The sequence below is a fragment of the Dermacentor albipictus genome, chromosome 1, assembly GCF_038994185.2.
Source record: "Dermacentor albipictus isolate Rhodes 1998 colony chromosome 1, USDA_Dalb.pri_finalv2, whole genome shotgun sequence".
Taxonomy (NCBI): Eukaryota; Metazoa; Arthropoda; class Arachnida; order Ixodida; family Ixodidae; genus Dermacentor; species Dermacentor albipictus.
This window is the reverse complement of record NC_091821.1, coordinates 24,392,258-24,405,584: the sequence shown is the minus strand read 5'-3', so window position 1 is coordinate 24,405,584 and position 13,327 is coordinate 24,392,258. Positions and strand designations below refer to the sequence as shown.

The window sequence follows — 13,327 nt, the reverse complement described above, 5'->3', positions numbered from 1 at the left end:
CTCAGCCAACCAGGTGGCAGGGTGAAGTCGAATTTGTCAACAACTCTAAGCAAAGGCTAGAGTTTGACGTAATAGCTCTGCGGAAAACCCGCAAAGTAGAGAGAAGTAATTAAGGGAAAATGACACATCCACCCAATCGTAGCAATTGCTCCAAAAGAAACAAAGTTGTCGGCATCTCTTCAAAATTTCTACCCAGCATTCTGCGCACCCAATTCTTTCAGTGATAAGAGAACCGCCCGGCTCGACGAACCAGTGCACAGATTCACGCCATGTTTCAAGAGCATAAATCATGACTTCCATGATCGTTTTTCTTTTTCTTTTTTTTTTTTGCACTCAGACCTCTGCTACCCACCATGGCTTCTACAGGCGCCAAAAATAGAAACGTCAACCGAAGGTCTTAAAAATAAACGCGACGTTTCTACATTAGCAGGAAAGCAATTAGCCTTAAATCAGCGATTTTGCAAGTACCAGGAGTCTGTTCATGTGTACACGGACGGTTCTGTAACCAAAGGAAGTGCGACTGCAACTTATATTATACCATCCTTACATGTAGAGTATGCGTAGGACGCACATCATCACCAACAATAGTGGAATTTGTGGCAATTCTCCAAGCCACTTATTTTATCAAAACATATGAGTGACCAACAAAGTGAGTAATTTGTACGGGCTACTTATCAACTTTAGCATGTCTTGAAAATATTGATGACAGCCAACCACTTGCACGGTTAACATACGCCGTACTGGGCAGTTTAACTCAGGCTAATGAAAGAAAACAAGAAATGATATTACAGTAGGTTCCGGGACATGCTGGTATAGCAGGCAACGAATTAGCGGACTCGTTGTCAAAATCGGCCCATAAAGACGAAGAAATTAAACTCATCCCTTTATCACCAATGGACACGAAACGCATATTGAGAGTGCTAAAGAAGGACTTGTGTATGTCAACCTGGTTTAATGAAAATACTAAGGAACCAATTCTTTACGAAGTGGACCCTCAACTCAAACACCAGCTAAATGTAGAACTTTCGAAAAGCACCGAGACACAAATTCATCGACTGTGCCTTGGGACAGCATACACCAAACATTTCCTATATCGCAAGTAACGGGCTTCTTCCCCAGCTTGCTCCTGTGGCCACGACGATGAGGATGTTCGCCATCTACACCTCGAATGCCCCATATACGTGATGCAAGGACGGCAGCTAGAACAAGAGCTAAACTCCATTGATCCTCACCGACCTTTCTCACTCGCAAAATTGCTGGGCCCATGGCCATCGAAAATAGCAGAGCGAAAAGCATTGAACGCACTTGAACATTTTTACAATGACACAGGCATCCTTAACAAGTATTAGAAATCGCACTGAATAGTCACACGATGTTACTATAACTTTCTTCCATTACTTGTAATTATTAGCGCTTGTACATGTTATACTTTCTTTTTGTATACTGTGCATGCATTATTTTAACTCCGTGTAATTTCGCATCTATCTATATGCTCATCGAAGTCTCCATCACAGCCGCTTGTGTGTGTTTGTCACTGTTTACAAACTCATCGTGCTGCGACTTGCATTTGCCTTTTATATTTATATGTTCATATGTGCATAGGACTGTGGGCTGTGGATTTCTGACCCAATGACGTGGTTTCTTTTCATTTTCTTTCAAATATTTTTATATTGTTTTTTCCACTATGCGAAAAGGAGTAGCCGTCGCCATTATAGGGTGACTACGTCTCTTTCTTTTATTTTCATTTCAATAACCCCCCCCCCCCCACACACACACACAGCAACACCAGATCAGCAAAGTAAAACATCTAGTAAACATCAAAATGCAATAATATGACTAGTAGAGGAAACAAAAATAATTGGATATAATTTTCCAGTTCGCTTTTAAATGAATATGGATCGGCTCTACTGGCAATGAAAAGAAGTAAGGTTTTGCATTCCTTGCTATTCAATTGAATGAATGAAAGAGAGAACTAATTTGTTCTGAAAAAAGGAACGTGAACTTTATGGCGATGGTTCTGAAAAAGGTTATGTCTTAGATGCGTTAGATGAAAGAGGAAGGGCATCGAAGCGCCCTATATATGCGTCAAAATAGTAATTTTCTTGGCTGCGGGGAGACACTCGAGCACGTAGCTTTGATATGCGATTGTTGGGATGCCGTATTCTGATGGGACATCTTGCAAAGAACCCTGAAAAAGGAACTGCCGCTTACACCCTACGGCATTCGATTTCTTCCCGTCGAAAGCGAAGGTGTGCCGTACGATATGCTAATGATTCTAGTAATGCACAGTGTTTGGAAAACCAGAATGTCAGTGCGTAATGCGGACGTCAACGCGAGGTCAGCCCGGGACAACTTCAACGAAAGCATCGCATATTTACGAGATGTGTACAAACAGAAGGAAGAAAAGCCAGATTGGTGTGTTTATCTGGACGAACTCCTGACCGTAAAGCGTTTTTTACACACTTATGCTAGCCAGACACAAGCTAGCATTTTTAATGTGATGTTATGATGTTTTTCACTGTATTGTGCCAAGTTGGCAATAAAGAAAAAAAAATATGCGGTCTTACGCTGCTGCGCTTAAAGCAGCCTGCATAGTTTTATGGTAGCACGTTCGGTTGGGGCGCAGCGGATCTAGGCTTGAATTTTGAGGCTGGGTAATTTTTTTTTTTTTTTTAGCCTCCGTGTGGTGCTGATTCCTTTCGAAACCATAAGCCCAGAAAAAAGTCAACGGCAACTACCCCTGCATAACTTTCGATGCTCGTTATTATTACCTACATTACTCTCTTCTCTTTAGTGAGTTTAATTTGCCTAATATTGATTATAATATTCAATTTTCTAGTTTAATAATAGAATGATCTTAGATGACTAAGCCATGTGCTGTGAGAACAACAATATTACATTGCCTGCATCAATAATTCCGCTCTGCTGAGGCGTATAGGTCTGCGCAGACAACGAGGCTGTGCGTGTTAGTGTTGCAATATTCGTAGTCAGCACAGTGCCACACAGGAATGTCGCGAAGCGTGGTAACGGCATGCTATAATGCCCTATTAAAGGGAACAGCGAACGTTATGCAACCATATGGTTTATCAGTTCGAACAGTTCTGTGGTCACGGCTGACGGTAGGCCCATTTTACAGGTATGCAACATCCTCAAACATCCAATATTTTCACAAAGCTAGACTCAACACCGACACAGGTGTCCCCTTGCTACATCCGAGTTCAGTCGTGCATGTGTGAACGCATATGTCGCACACGTCTGGTTGATTTTATTCGCGTTCAAAAGCCATTTGGTTATTACAGTGATGACATAAACAGAGAAAGCTGAAAAAGTATAATTAATGCAGATAACTGAAACATTTCTGGCTTACAGTATAAGTGATGAAAAGAGTCCGGCGAGGAAACTTCATTTGCGGTGCTACAGCTTTGGAGCACACACAGAGAGAGAGAGAGAGAGAGAGAGAGAGAGAGATAGATAGATAGATAGATAGATAGATAGATAGATAGATAGATAGATAGATAGATAGATAGATAGATAGATAGATAGATAGATAGATAGATAGATAGATAGATAGATAGATAGATAGATAGATAGATAGATAGATAGATAGATAGATAGATAGATAGATAGATAGATAGATAGATAGATAGATAGATAGATAGATAGATAGATAGATAGGTGGGCGGCAGGAGGGAGGTTAACCAGAGACGAGTTTCCGGTTTAGTACCCTGCACTGGGGTGGGGGATATAGGGGTTCTAAAGACGACAAAAGGCGAGAGGAAAGAAACAAACAAGAAAAAAAGTAAAAAAGAAAATAAGAAAAAAAGAAACCAGGTAGCAGAAAAGACGTTCCAATCACAGGTGTTCACACAGGCTGGCCGATCTCCAGAAGTGTGGTACCGCTTGCACGGCCTTCTAATACGATGTTAAGTCGCGTCGATGTTGTAAAATTCTTTTTTCCGACAGGGGCTGGTCGTTCAACTGTTTCAGCATGACGGAAAGCTACTGTCTCTGCGCACTGTACTTAAGGCACGGACATAGAACATGACAAATTCTTTCCGTGTCGCCGCAATCACCCCATGCTGCGGTGTCGGCCATCCCTATGCGGAACGCGTATGCATTGGTAAACGCGACGCCCTTGGAGCACAGAAAGCGGACGTGGCTAATATACCTAGATTTAACTGGCAGAAATGGTATAACTGCCTTACAGCTCTGCCTCTCTGGTGATTCATAACATAGAATTAGTGCGCTGCGCTGAACGGAATAAGCTCTCGTTTGAGCGGAGGGTCTACAAATTTTACTGAAAGAAATTAAAAGAGTTTCACTGTGTCAGCGACTAATCACTTTGAACCCGCGTGTACGAATGGCGGAAGATTCCTCCTATTTTCTTATGTACATTTGGCCCATTGCGAACCTAGACAAAGCATTACTGTTTCATCCTTGCATAGTTCTTGGTCATTGCACAATAACTTTGCTGCATGTCATATCAAGTTCTCATTTCAGAAAACTTTCTCGCATTTCCGAATTGAACGTTTTTCTATGCACATATGTCTTGTTGACCTTGTAAAAAGTACTAGGATGGGCAAAGCTGTACTTGTTCTGCCTTTTCTCCAGAACTTAATTCGTTAATCGCTGCAATGGCATGCAATCGTACATTGAGGTGACTCCAACATTCAGACTGCAGCAAAGGTTCTCGCACGCACTCTTTGGGGTAACTAATTGTCTTCTTATGTAGTTTCAATGATCAACAAGCATTGGCAAATTAATGGGGAAGACACTCCTCATACAAATTGCGGGAAAGTAGCATTCTGTGCTCTGAGGACTACGAACATTTCGTCTGACGGAGTGTTGACACGGCGTTATTACCAAACTCTGGGTGGCAGAGTTAGGCAATACAAGCCTAATATGTCCTTATATCTAAGTGCTCCAGCAATATCCTGAAGAGACAAATCTGAGGGTTGAGCTGCAATACCTGCACTTTTAGACTTCGGACGTAAGAACCGGGAAGCAAATTAAGCTGGTTAAGTAGCGTATCTGCGGGTACAGCCGATACACTTAAGTTCCTTCGCAGGTCGACCCTGCCAGTAGACAGTGCTCCTGAGAGTTTAGACATTCGGGCGCCGCACAGAATCTCGGTTTAAGAATATTCGAGCTGATCGCGCGAGATAGCGTCCCCTGCGGCAAATTTAAGACCACTTAAAGACATCTGGCTTGAGACTTACGGGAAGAAAACAGAATGCGCATTCCTTTTTTTCTTCTTTCGTTTTCTGACAGCATTCACAACAGACGGCTAAATGTCACCAACTGGACACGAATCACCGGAAAGAAGACATATTCAAGTGTGCCTTTAACGCTTCATTGGGTCGGCTAGGGCAACGAACGCGTGCTCCTTCGAGCTTGAACTTGAGGATTAAGGATATTTTGCGCTCTTGCTTCTACATGTGCTGAGTTGCGGAGGGCCCTGTGGAGACCCCAGCACGGCCCCAAAGGATGCCCTGAAAGTGAACTTGAAATCGTTGGGAATATCGCTTATAATCCGCAAGGTCGCGGAATGCACCCTGACCACTGTACCATGACACACCGATAGCGGTCTGTGCGCGCCTCTACAATGCACCAGAGAGGAAGAGAAACAAAACAAATCAAAAATAAGAACGCGGGGGGGGGGAGGGGGGGTTGCACAATTCTTCGCGATACTTGCGGTACAGGCCCGAGTATTCGGACTGGAATTTTTCGCGGTTTCTCAGTCCAACCATACAAAAGACAAAGGAGTAAGGATGAGAAGAGGGTAGGAGGGATGGAGGGCCGGAGCACACAAATGTGGAATTATCCGGCTCCACGCGGATCTGGCTGGCTATGTTTTGACAGCGCGCCGCTGCCCCGAAGGCGAAAGTCTAATATTCATTGCACTACCAATGCTCCCTTCTAAGTATCTAGAATGAATAACGAAAGCGCGTGTGTGAACCGTGTTATTATTAGTCTTTCGGCGTAGTCGCAAGGGGAACTTGGTGGACGCTTTTAAACGCATAGGCCAAACGAGGCGAACAACTTTTCACGAGGAGGTCAATATTTTCTGTAGAATTCATGTGTTGCTGCTTCTATACTTCGCACTGTTCCCACATATACCCGTTACAGAACTGGACAGTATTCTAGGGTTTTACATGTCAAAACAACGAGGCATGCCGTAGGGGGGAAGTCAGGATTAATTTTTACCACCAGGGGATCTTTAACGTGCCCCCAATGCACGGGACACGGGCGTTCTTGCATTTCGCCCCCATTGAAATGCGACCACAGCGGCCGGGATTCGATCCCGCGACCTCGTGCTTAGCAGTGCAACATCATAGCCGCTTAGCCACCGCGGCGGGTCCCGCTACAGAGCTTTCAATGTACAACAAAAATTTGTAGATGTGAGTATTCAATCATATTTCCAACTATATCATGCTGGCTTACAAATATTTTACAAATAGTCGTTGGCATTTGAAAAGGGGTCTCCACACGAATAATTGAAGTAGCATATGAAGAACACTAATGTTCACGGACACAAAATTTGTGAGCTGTCGTATTGAGCAAGCTAGAGGAGGAAGAGGAATAAACTTTATTTCTGCACAGCAGATTTGAGACCTAGGCCTCTCTACATAGATGACGGCCTCGAGCCCATGGGCCCTGGCTGCATCTTCGGCCAGCTTTATTGCCTAGAGTTGGTCTTCCGGTGCACAGCTGAGCAACGTGGTCTCACATTGCTCTCCGGTCTTGTTTATTTTATTCTGTGTAGGTGTCCGAGGACAAGCCCAAACCATATGTTGCAGGTCCGCCCTTTCTTGACAGAATCTACATCTCTCCGTGTAAAGGTCCGGGTAGTAGTGGTGGTACGCCACCGGGTTCGGATATGTATCTGTTTGTAAGAGGCGCCATGCCGTCGCTTGCCGTCTACTCAGCGAGGAGTGTGCCGGGGCGAAATGGGCCCTTCCAAATTTATACTGTTTGGTGATCTCGTTAAAGCTGCTCATTCGGTCTCTCTCCGTTCCCAGTATTTGTTGCGTGTCACCTGCTCGGCCCGTCAGTTCTCGAGCCACCCTTACAAAAATTTTTAATGTGTTTTTTTAGAAAGTCTTTTGAACTTTCTCTATAGAACTTTATTGTGTTTATTTTGATTGCCTATAGAATTTTCCTATAGAGTTTCAAAAGTTATTTGGCCACCGCATTCTTATAGGAACTCTAAAGACACATTTCTATAGAACATTTCTATCGAGTTGCTTTAGAGATGCTAAAGACAAATTTCTATAGAATATTTCTATCGAGTTCCTTTAGAGATGCTAAAGACAAATTTCTATAGAACATTTCTATCGAGTTGCTTTAGAGATGCTAAAGACAAATTTCTATAGAATATTTCTATCGAGTTGCTTTAGAGATGCTAAAGACAAATTTCTATAGAATATTTCTATCGAGTTCCTTTAGATGTGCTAAAGACAAATTTCTATAGAATATTTCTATCGAGTTTCTTTAGAGATGCTAAAGGCAAATTTCTATAGAATATTTCTATCGAGTTCCTTTAGATGTGCTAAAGTGAAATTTCTATAGAATATTTCTATCGAGTTTCTTTAGAGATGCTAAAGGCAAATTTCTATAGAATATTTCTATCGAGTTTCTTTCGAGTCCCTACAAGCAAATGCCTATAAAAGCTAGGCCGATGTGTGTAAAGTACTTGCAATTTACCAAAGTTCTACTGTAGGCAATAAGGACTACAGTAAATGCAGTGGCAAAATAATTGGTGCTACAACCACAAAGTATTCAGTTTGAAATGTTTATTGCACTTCAGACTAGATACATGCTTCATATATGTGACATACACACTTCAGACTAGAACTTGCAACACGCAAACTGTAGCTGCCAACATGCTTCTCAGGTCAAGCTGGTGGTGCAAACACACGAAACATGAGGTAAAAGAATCAGTGGCAGACTTGATTACAGTTGACACCTCGCAATAACAGGCTTGACTAGGACAAGAAACCATACCATTAAAACTGCAAAAGGAGTGCCTGTTCCAGCAGTGCACATTAAATGTTTGGATACTAAAGCCTGAAAATAGACTGATATGAATGTGCACTGCAATGTTGTGTCAGCCTGACGAAACGACACAGCATTTTAGTCTGAGCAAAAATAACACTGGCAGTCGCTGCAAAAATGTGGCAAATAATGGCTTTCACAGATAAGTACACCATATACCGAAACCACACAGCATTTTAGTCTATGTTTATGTGTAAAATTAGCACTGGTAGGCCCTGCAAAAATGTGGCAAACAGGGGTTATCATAGAGCAGTACAGCATATATCGTAAAAAGTTTAAAAGCTTGTATTTCGTTGTAAGGGAAACAATTTTGAGATCAGAGCCAATATTCTAATTAGGGTGAGAAATACAAACCAGACCGACACACGCAATGACTAAAAAAGAGATCTAGCTCAGGAGCTCCTATGTAATGCACATGAACAGTAAAATCGTTTTTCTCGGCAACTATGCAACCAAATTTGATGAGGTTTGATACATTTAAAAATGTTTAAATTATAGTTTTTAGATTAACACCATCAATTTTTATTAAAATTTGCTGAAAATAGCAAAACTTGAAGGAAAAGGACTTAGTTTGCAACTGTAAATAAAAAAAAGAGCTAGCACAAGTTCGTTAATTCTGTAAATTTTCCTACTCAAATACACCCAAAATACAGAAATACTTTTGAGACAACCACAGCACTAATTTGAATTAAGTTTGCGGCATTTGAGAATTCTACCTGTTGCAGGAAGGACTATTTGGCAGGTTTAAGAAAAATAACACCACGAAGCTTACTAATGCTCGTCTCTGTGCCAGAAAGAGATATAGTTCTGCAGACTCCATCTGCTATGTCTAAAGTCAACAAACTGTATATATGAATTTACAGCTAGCATGAAATTGTTGCAACGTTTGAGAGTTTCGCGCATCTACTCATAAATTAGTGATTGTATATTAGAGCAGCATATGGTATCTCTAATTTGACAGATTAAATTATGGTATTAGGTCCAACAGAAATGTGATCTCATTTTTTGTTATATAAGATTTGTTAACCTTACGGCTCTGTTTCTTCAAAATTTACAGTTTCCATGAATTCGTGCTACGTGAATTATGCTTTTTCAAATAACGTTTACTTTGATGCAACAATATTTCTTTATTTTACCTGACTCCTTGCTAAAAAAACTGCACAGTATTCATGAGATATGAATAAATAAATATTAAGTGAATAAGTAAACAAATAAATATTGCGGTTTGTCTTATCATTCCACCACCAGCATGAACTGTAGGGAGCTTTGGCTACTGCCCACATGGTTGCAAGTTCATTCTTACATGACCACCTGCTATTTCACTTCCCAGGAATGGAGCGAGGAAAGGCTAGTTTTTGGCCTCATTTGGTCCGTCTAGTAACGGCGACGGTGGAGCCTGGAAAATAAAATTGAAATTAATTTTCAAAAGGTGTAATGAACATTCAGTCATAATGTATTAGCAGGCACAAACATGCCACAAATATCTATATAGTTGTAGCATTATGCTAAGTTTCATTTCAGTATTTCAGAAAAAAATTATAACAGAAAGGTGGCAGAACGCCCCACCTCCCCACCACTCTGCCAAACAGTGGCAGTTCTTTTGAGAATCACTTTTGAGAATATTTTTACTTTCCCAAGATTCGGTGACATCAGCACTGGGCCAATGTGCCTGGCAGTAGAATATCATTGCTGATGACAAAAAGCATCTCCGAACGACAACAGCCTAGTCACACATTAATCTCATCTTGCAATGACAACACATTCCCATTTATAACATAAGCAAGCAGGAACACCCATGAGCTAAGAGTCCTATACAGATGTCACACTATGCATAGAAAAATTTTTTTTTGAAAAGGGAATGACCTACTGGCTTCTATTGCTGAGCGGTAGACAAAATTAATATTCCATCCGCTATTAGCCATAGTTGGTATGTACTATGCTTAATATGCGAATAATAAATTTCTCACATGGAGCTTGGGCATCTAAGTATGCATTGTATGGGGAACAATAATGTTTTAAGTTGTTTTCGCAAACTATGATGGATAACTGCCAATTTGTGGTATTTGGAACACAGTCGCGGTGTCACTGTCAGATACAATGGACACAGTATATTCGTGCTTTTTGAGTTATTGAAACAATTAGTTTCTAATCTAGTACGGGTATGTACACTGATATGTATCCTAAACGCAATGATAAGACTGCCCAATTGCAATTGAAATGTTAATTCAGTTTTAATTAAAAAGGGTCCTTCTTGCAACCTGGCATGTAAAAAACAGAAAACAAAAATTATACTAATCAAGTAACTTTGAAAACTGATTGCATAACTGCTCCATAGGTCAAGCAGAAAATTTAACAAGAAATAACGTGCCTAAAACTAGTTGCAACAAACAAATTTGTTACTACGAAGGTTGCGGACAATTCAGTAAACAGATTGTGACCCAGTCTTTTTATGTGGCATTCCTCAGCGATGTTGTTGGCCAATTGGTTGCCGCAGCTGAACAAAACAGATGAACAGTCTAAATCAGGTGCGCAGCCCCAGTCCCATCGGTGCATGGTCAAGTGGGACGAACATACTGATCCGGGGAGTGAATTATGGTGCTGTCTTAGGTACGTGTTGAGGCACCGGCCAATCTGTTGCATGTACATTTGACCAAATATACACATGATCACAAGAATAGACTACACTACCCCTGACAGACAAGACAAATTTAGTGGTATCTAAGCAAGCCTTTCTTTTCAGGGTGCCATATGCACAGCAGTGTGCAAGAGAATTGAGAAAGGCAAGCAGGCAAGGGAGGCTTGCTCGGTGAAAGATACCACCAAATTTGTCGTGTGTCACAGGCAGTGAGTGCACTGTATCCCTTTCACATGTGGTCAAGCGTACATACGGCAAACTGGCCGGTATCTTCTCATGTGTATAAGAGATCCAGTATGGTCATCCAACTTGGCCGTACATTTCCACAACGGGGCTTCATGTTGGATTACAATCGTTCATCTGTTTTCATCCACCGTAAAAACTGACAAGTGAAATCGATGAGGCATACCACATATATAGTAAGAGATGTGGGTGAGCCCCCATATTTAATGCAACAAACAAAAACGGCATCCTGTGTAGGTCAACAAGGTATCCATATCAGTCTGTGCCTATGTACTACAGAAGTAAATGCAGCTTAGTAAATACTGACCTTCATATTAATTTTCAAGAAATTAAAGCTCACCAAATATGTATTTTGCAGTGGCCGTTACTATGGGAACAGAGAAGTAACTGTAAAGATATCAATGATAAACAAAGATGTGCACACTACGTGCTTAGACCTGTGACATATTTAGTCCACTACCCTTCGAATTCCTACATGCACAGAAAACTGCACGAGATTCTAGCACAAACAGAAAAAAAAATATGCAAATAGGGGTACAGCATAGGAAATAGTTTTCAAAGAATAAAACCCCAATAAAAAATCATAAATACACTATGTACAAAGCAAAAAATATATGTAACTTGCAGGTAAGCAACTTACGCAAAAGAAATACTAAACATCAGGAATGGTTGGGTATAGTTTTATACAGAACACAATCATGTGGGCATAATGGCTATGCACACTAATAGGTAGCAAGTTCAATAAGGTTGCATAAATATTTAGTCTCTTTAGTATGCTGCATTAAGTAATGTGTCGACAAACTTCACCATGAATGACACCAAGCCCCCTTTTTGGAACACGTACATTTCATACACACCTGTCATGACGATCCAGATCACACGCCATGCTGCTGCAGCCATATATCCACAGGGTCGGCATTTCTTGGGGCTCCTCGATTTTGTAGTTAATGTTGTGGGTCACGGCCTCGCCACTACAAAATCAATTCTATGTTAGCTTAAAGCAGTGGCACAATAAAGCTGTGATATCGTGAAAACATGCAATCAGCACCTAAAAGAGTCACGAAAACAATGTCTGCACTAATGTGGAAAGAGAGCAAATGCTCGAAATCATCGAATGTCATGACAATGCGGACCTCTACATCAAATAGAGTTTTGGACGCACCGCAGCAGCAGATTACAATCTAAACTTAATGTTTTTTTTTCCATTACTTAGTATAGGCAACGTTCCCCTGTCATGCTTAGTTAAGTCAGTTATGTCAACACATCTTGCCTTGGAAATAAAGCTGCACTAGTAGCAAGCTGTGATTGGCTTACATTTTTTTCTTAGAACTGTTCGTTAGCCAAAAACCTCGTAAGCAGAGATTGTGCACAACGTCGAAGCATTTATAAGTGAGGAAACGTCATTGAAGAAAGAATCGATGAAGAGGTAGACGGGTCGTTACTATGCAACTTTAGCAGACAGGCGGGAGCTCACGCACAACTGCACAAGGCGAACACGATTTCCGAAACTTTTCTCAGGGGAAGCAAACGCTTATCAGGATTATCAATTCCGCATTGTGGCAATAGAGTTGCGTACACAATTCTTACAACCAGCGCGTAGCAAGTATCAGCACAGGGTTCACTGTTGTCGTGGGTGTTCCACTTACTACGTTCGCAAGGCACTCTATACACACACGGGAAGCACACACAACACGGATGAACGCACGTGTAGTTGGCGAGCACGATTGCTTACCGTTTCAACAGTACGACGAGGTCGAAAGGCACTCTCCAAGTTTCCAGTGATGCGTCTGCGATGTTACTTGCAGCAAACAAGCCACTGGGTAGTGGACGAGCTGAGGCGCGCTAATAATACGCATTACTTCTCTGCGCCGTCCACCAAACTTTCCACGAACACAAGCGGAGACAAAGGGAACGCACTCCATGGCATGAAAATCGTTGGTCCACATTTAGCTGGAGCGCCGCGCATACGGCGTGCTTACAGCGAGACTCAAGCCATCTTCTGGCACTTTCGTGCTCGCGAACTACGTCTCATTTCATTACAGCAAACCTAATAACACACGGTCAAACAAACACATCGACGTAGCTCGCACGACAACCGTTGAAGACGGAGCAATAACAACACGCCGTAGCTTCGTATTCTACCTGTCGCGTTGAATACGAAAATACCGGCGCCGCCAGCGCCGTCTGTATAATAGTGCGGCTGCTGTGGCCTCCGTGATTCCTACAATAATACCCACTACAGCAGGTTTTGTGCCGTTTTGAGCCGGCCTTTGAGCCGAACTACATACATATGTTGCTAGACAAAAAGAAACATTGACATGCTCATATTGTGTGCTATAGTTTAAGGCAGAAATAAATTACATGCAGTATTCTTGCTTTTGAATCGCTTAT

At 41.7% G+C, this 13,327-nt stretch overlaps 1 long non-coding RNA gene across 1 annotated transcript; it reads right to left on the bottom strand.

The window, feature by feature from the left end:
- Positions 1–7,774: 7,774 nt before the first annotated feature.
- LOC139060546 (uncharacterized) lies at positions 7,775–13,018 on the bottom strand. The gene is made up of 3 exons (XR_011514910.1): positions 12,669–13,018; positions 11,794–11,907; positions 7,775–9,454 (listed from the first exon to the last, which is right to left on the bottom strand). It is a non-coding gene; the product is annotated as an uncharacterized lncRNA (long non-coding RNA).
- Between the last annotated feature and the right edge of the window lie 309 nt (positions 13,019–13,327).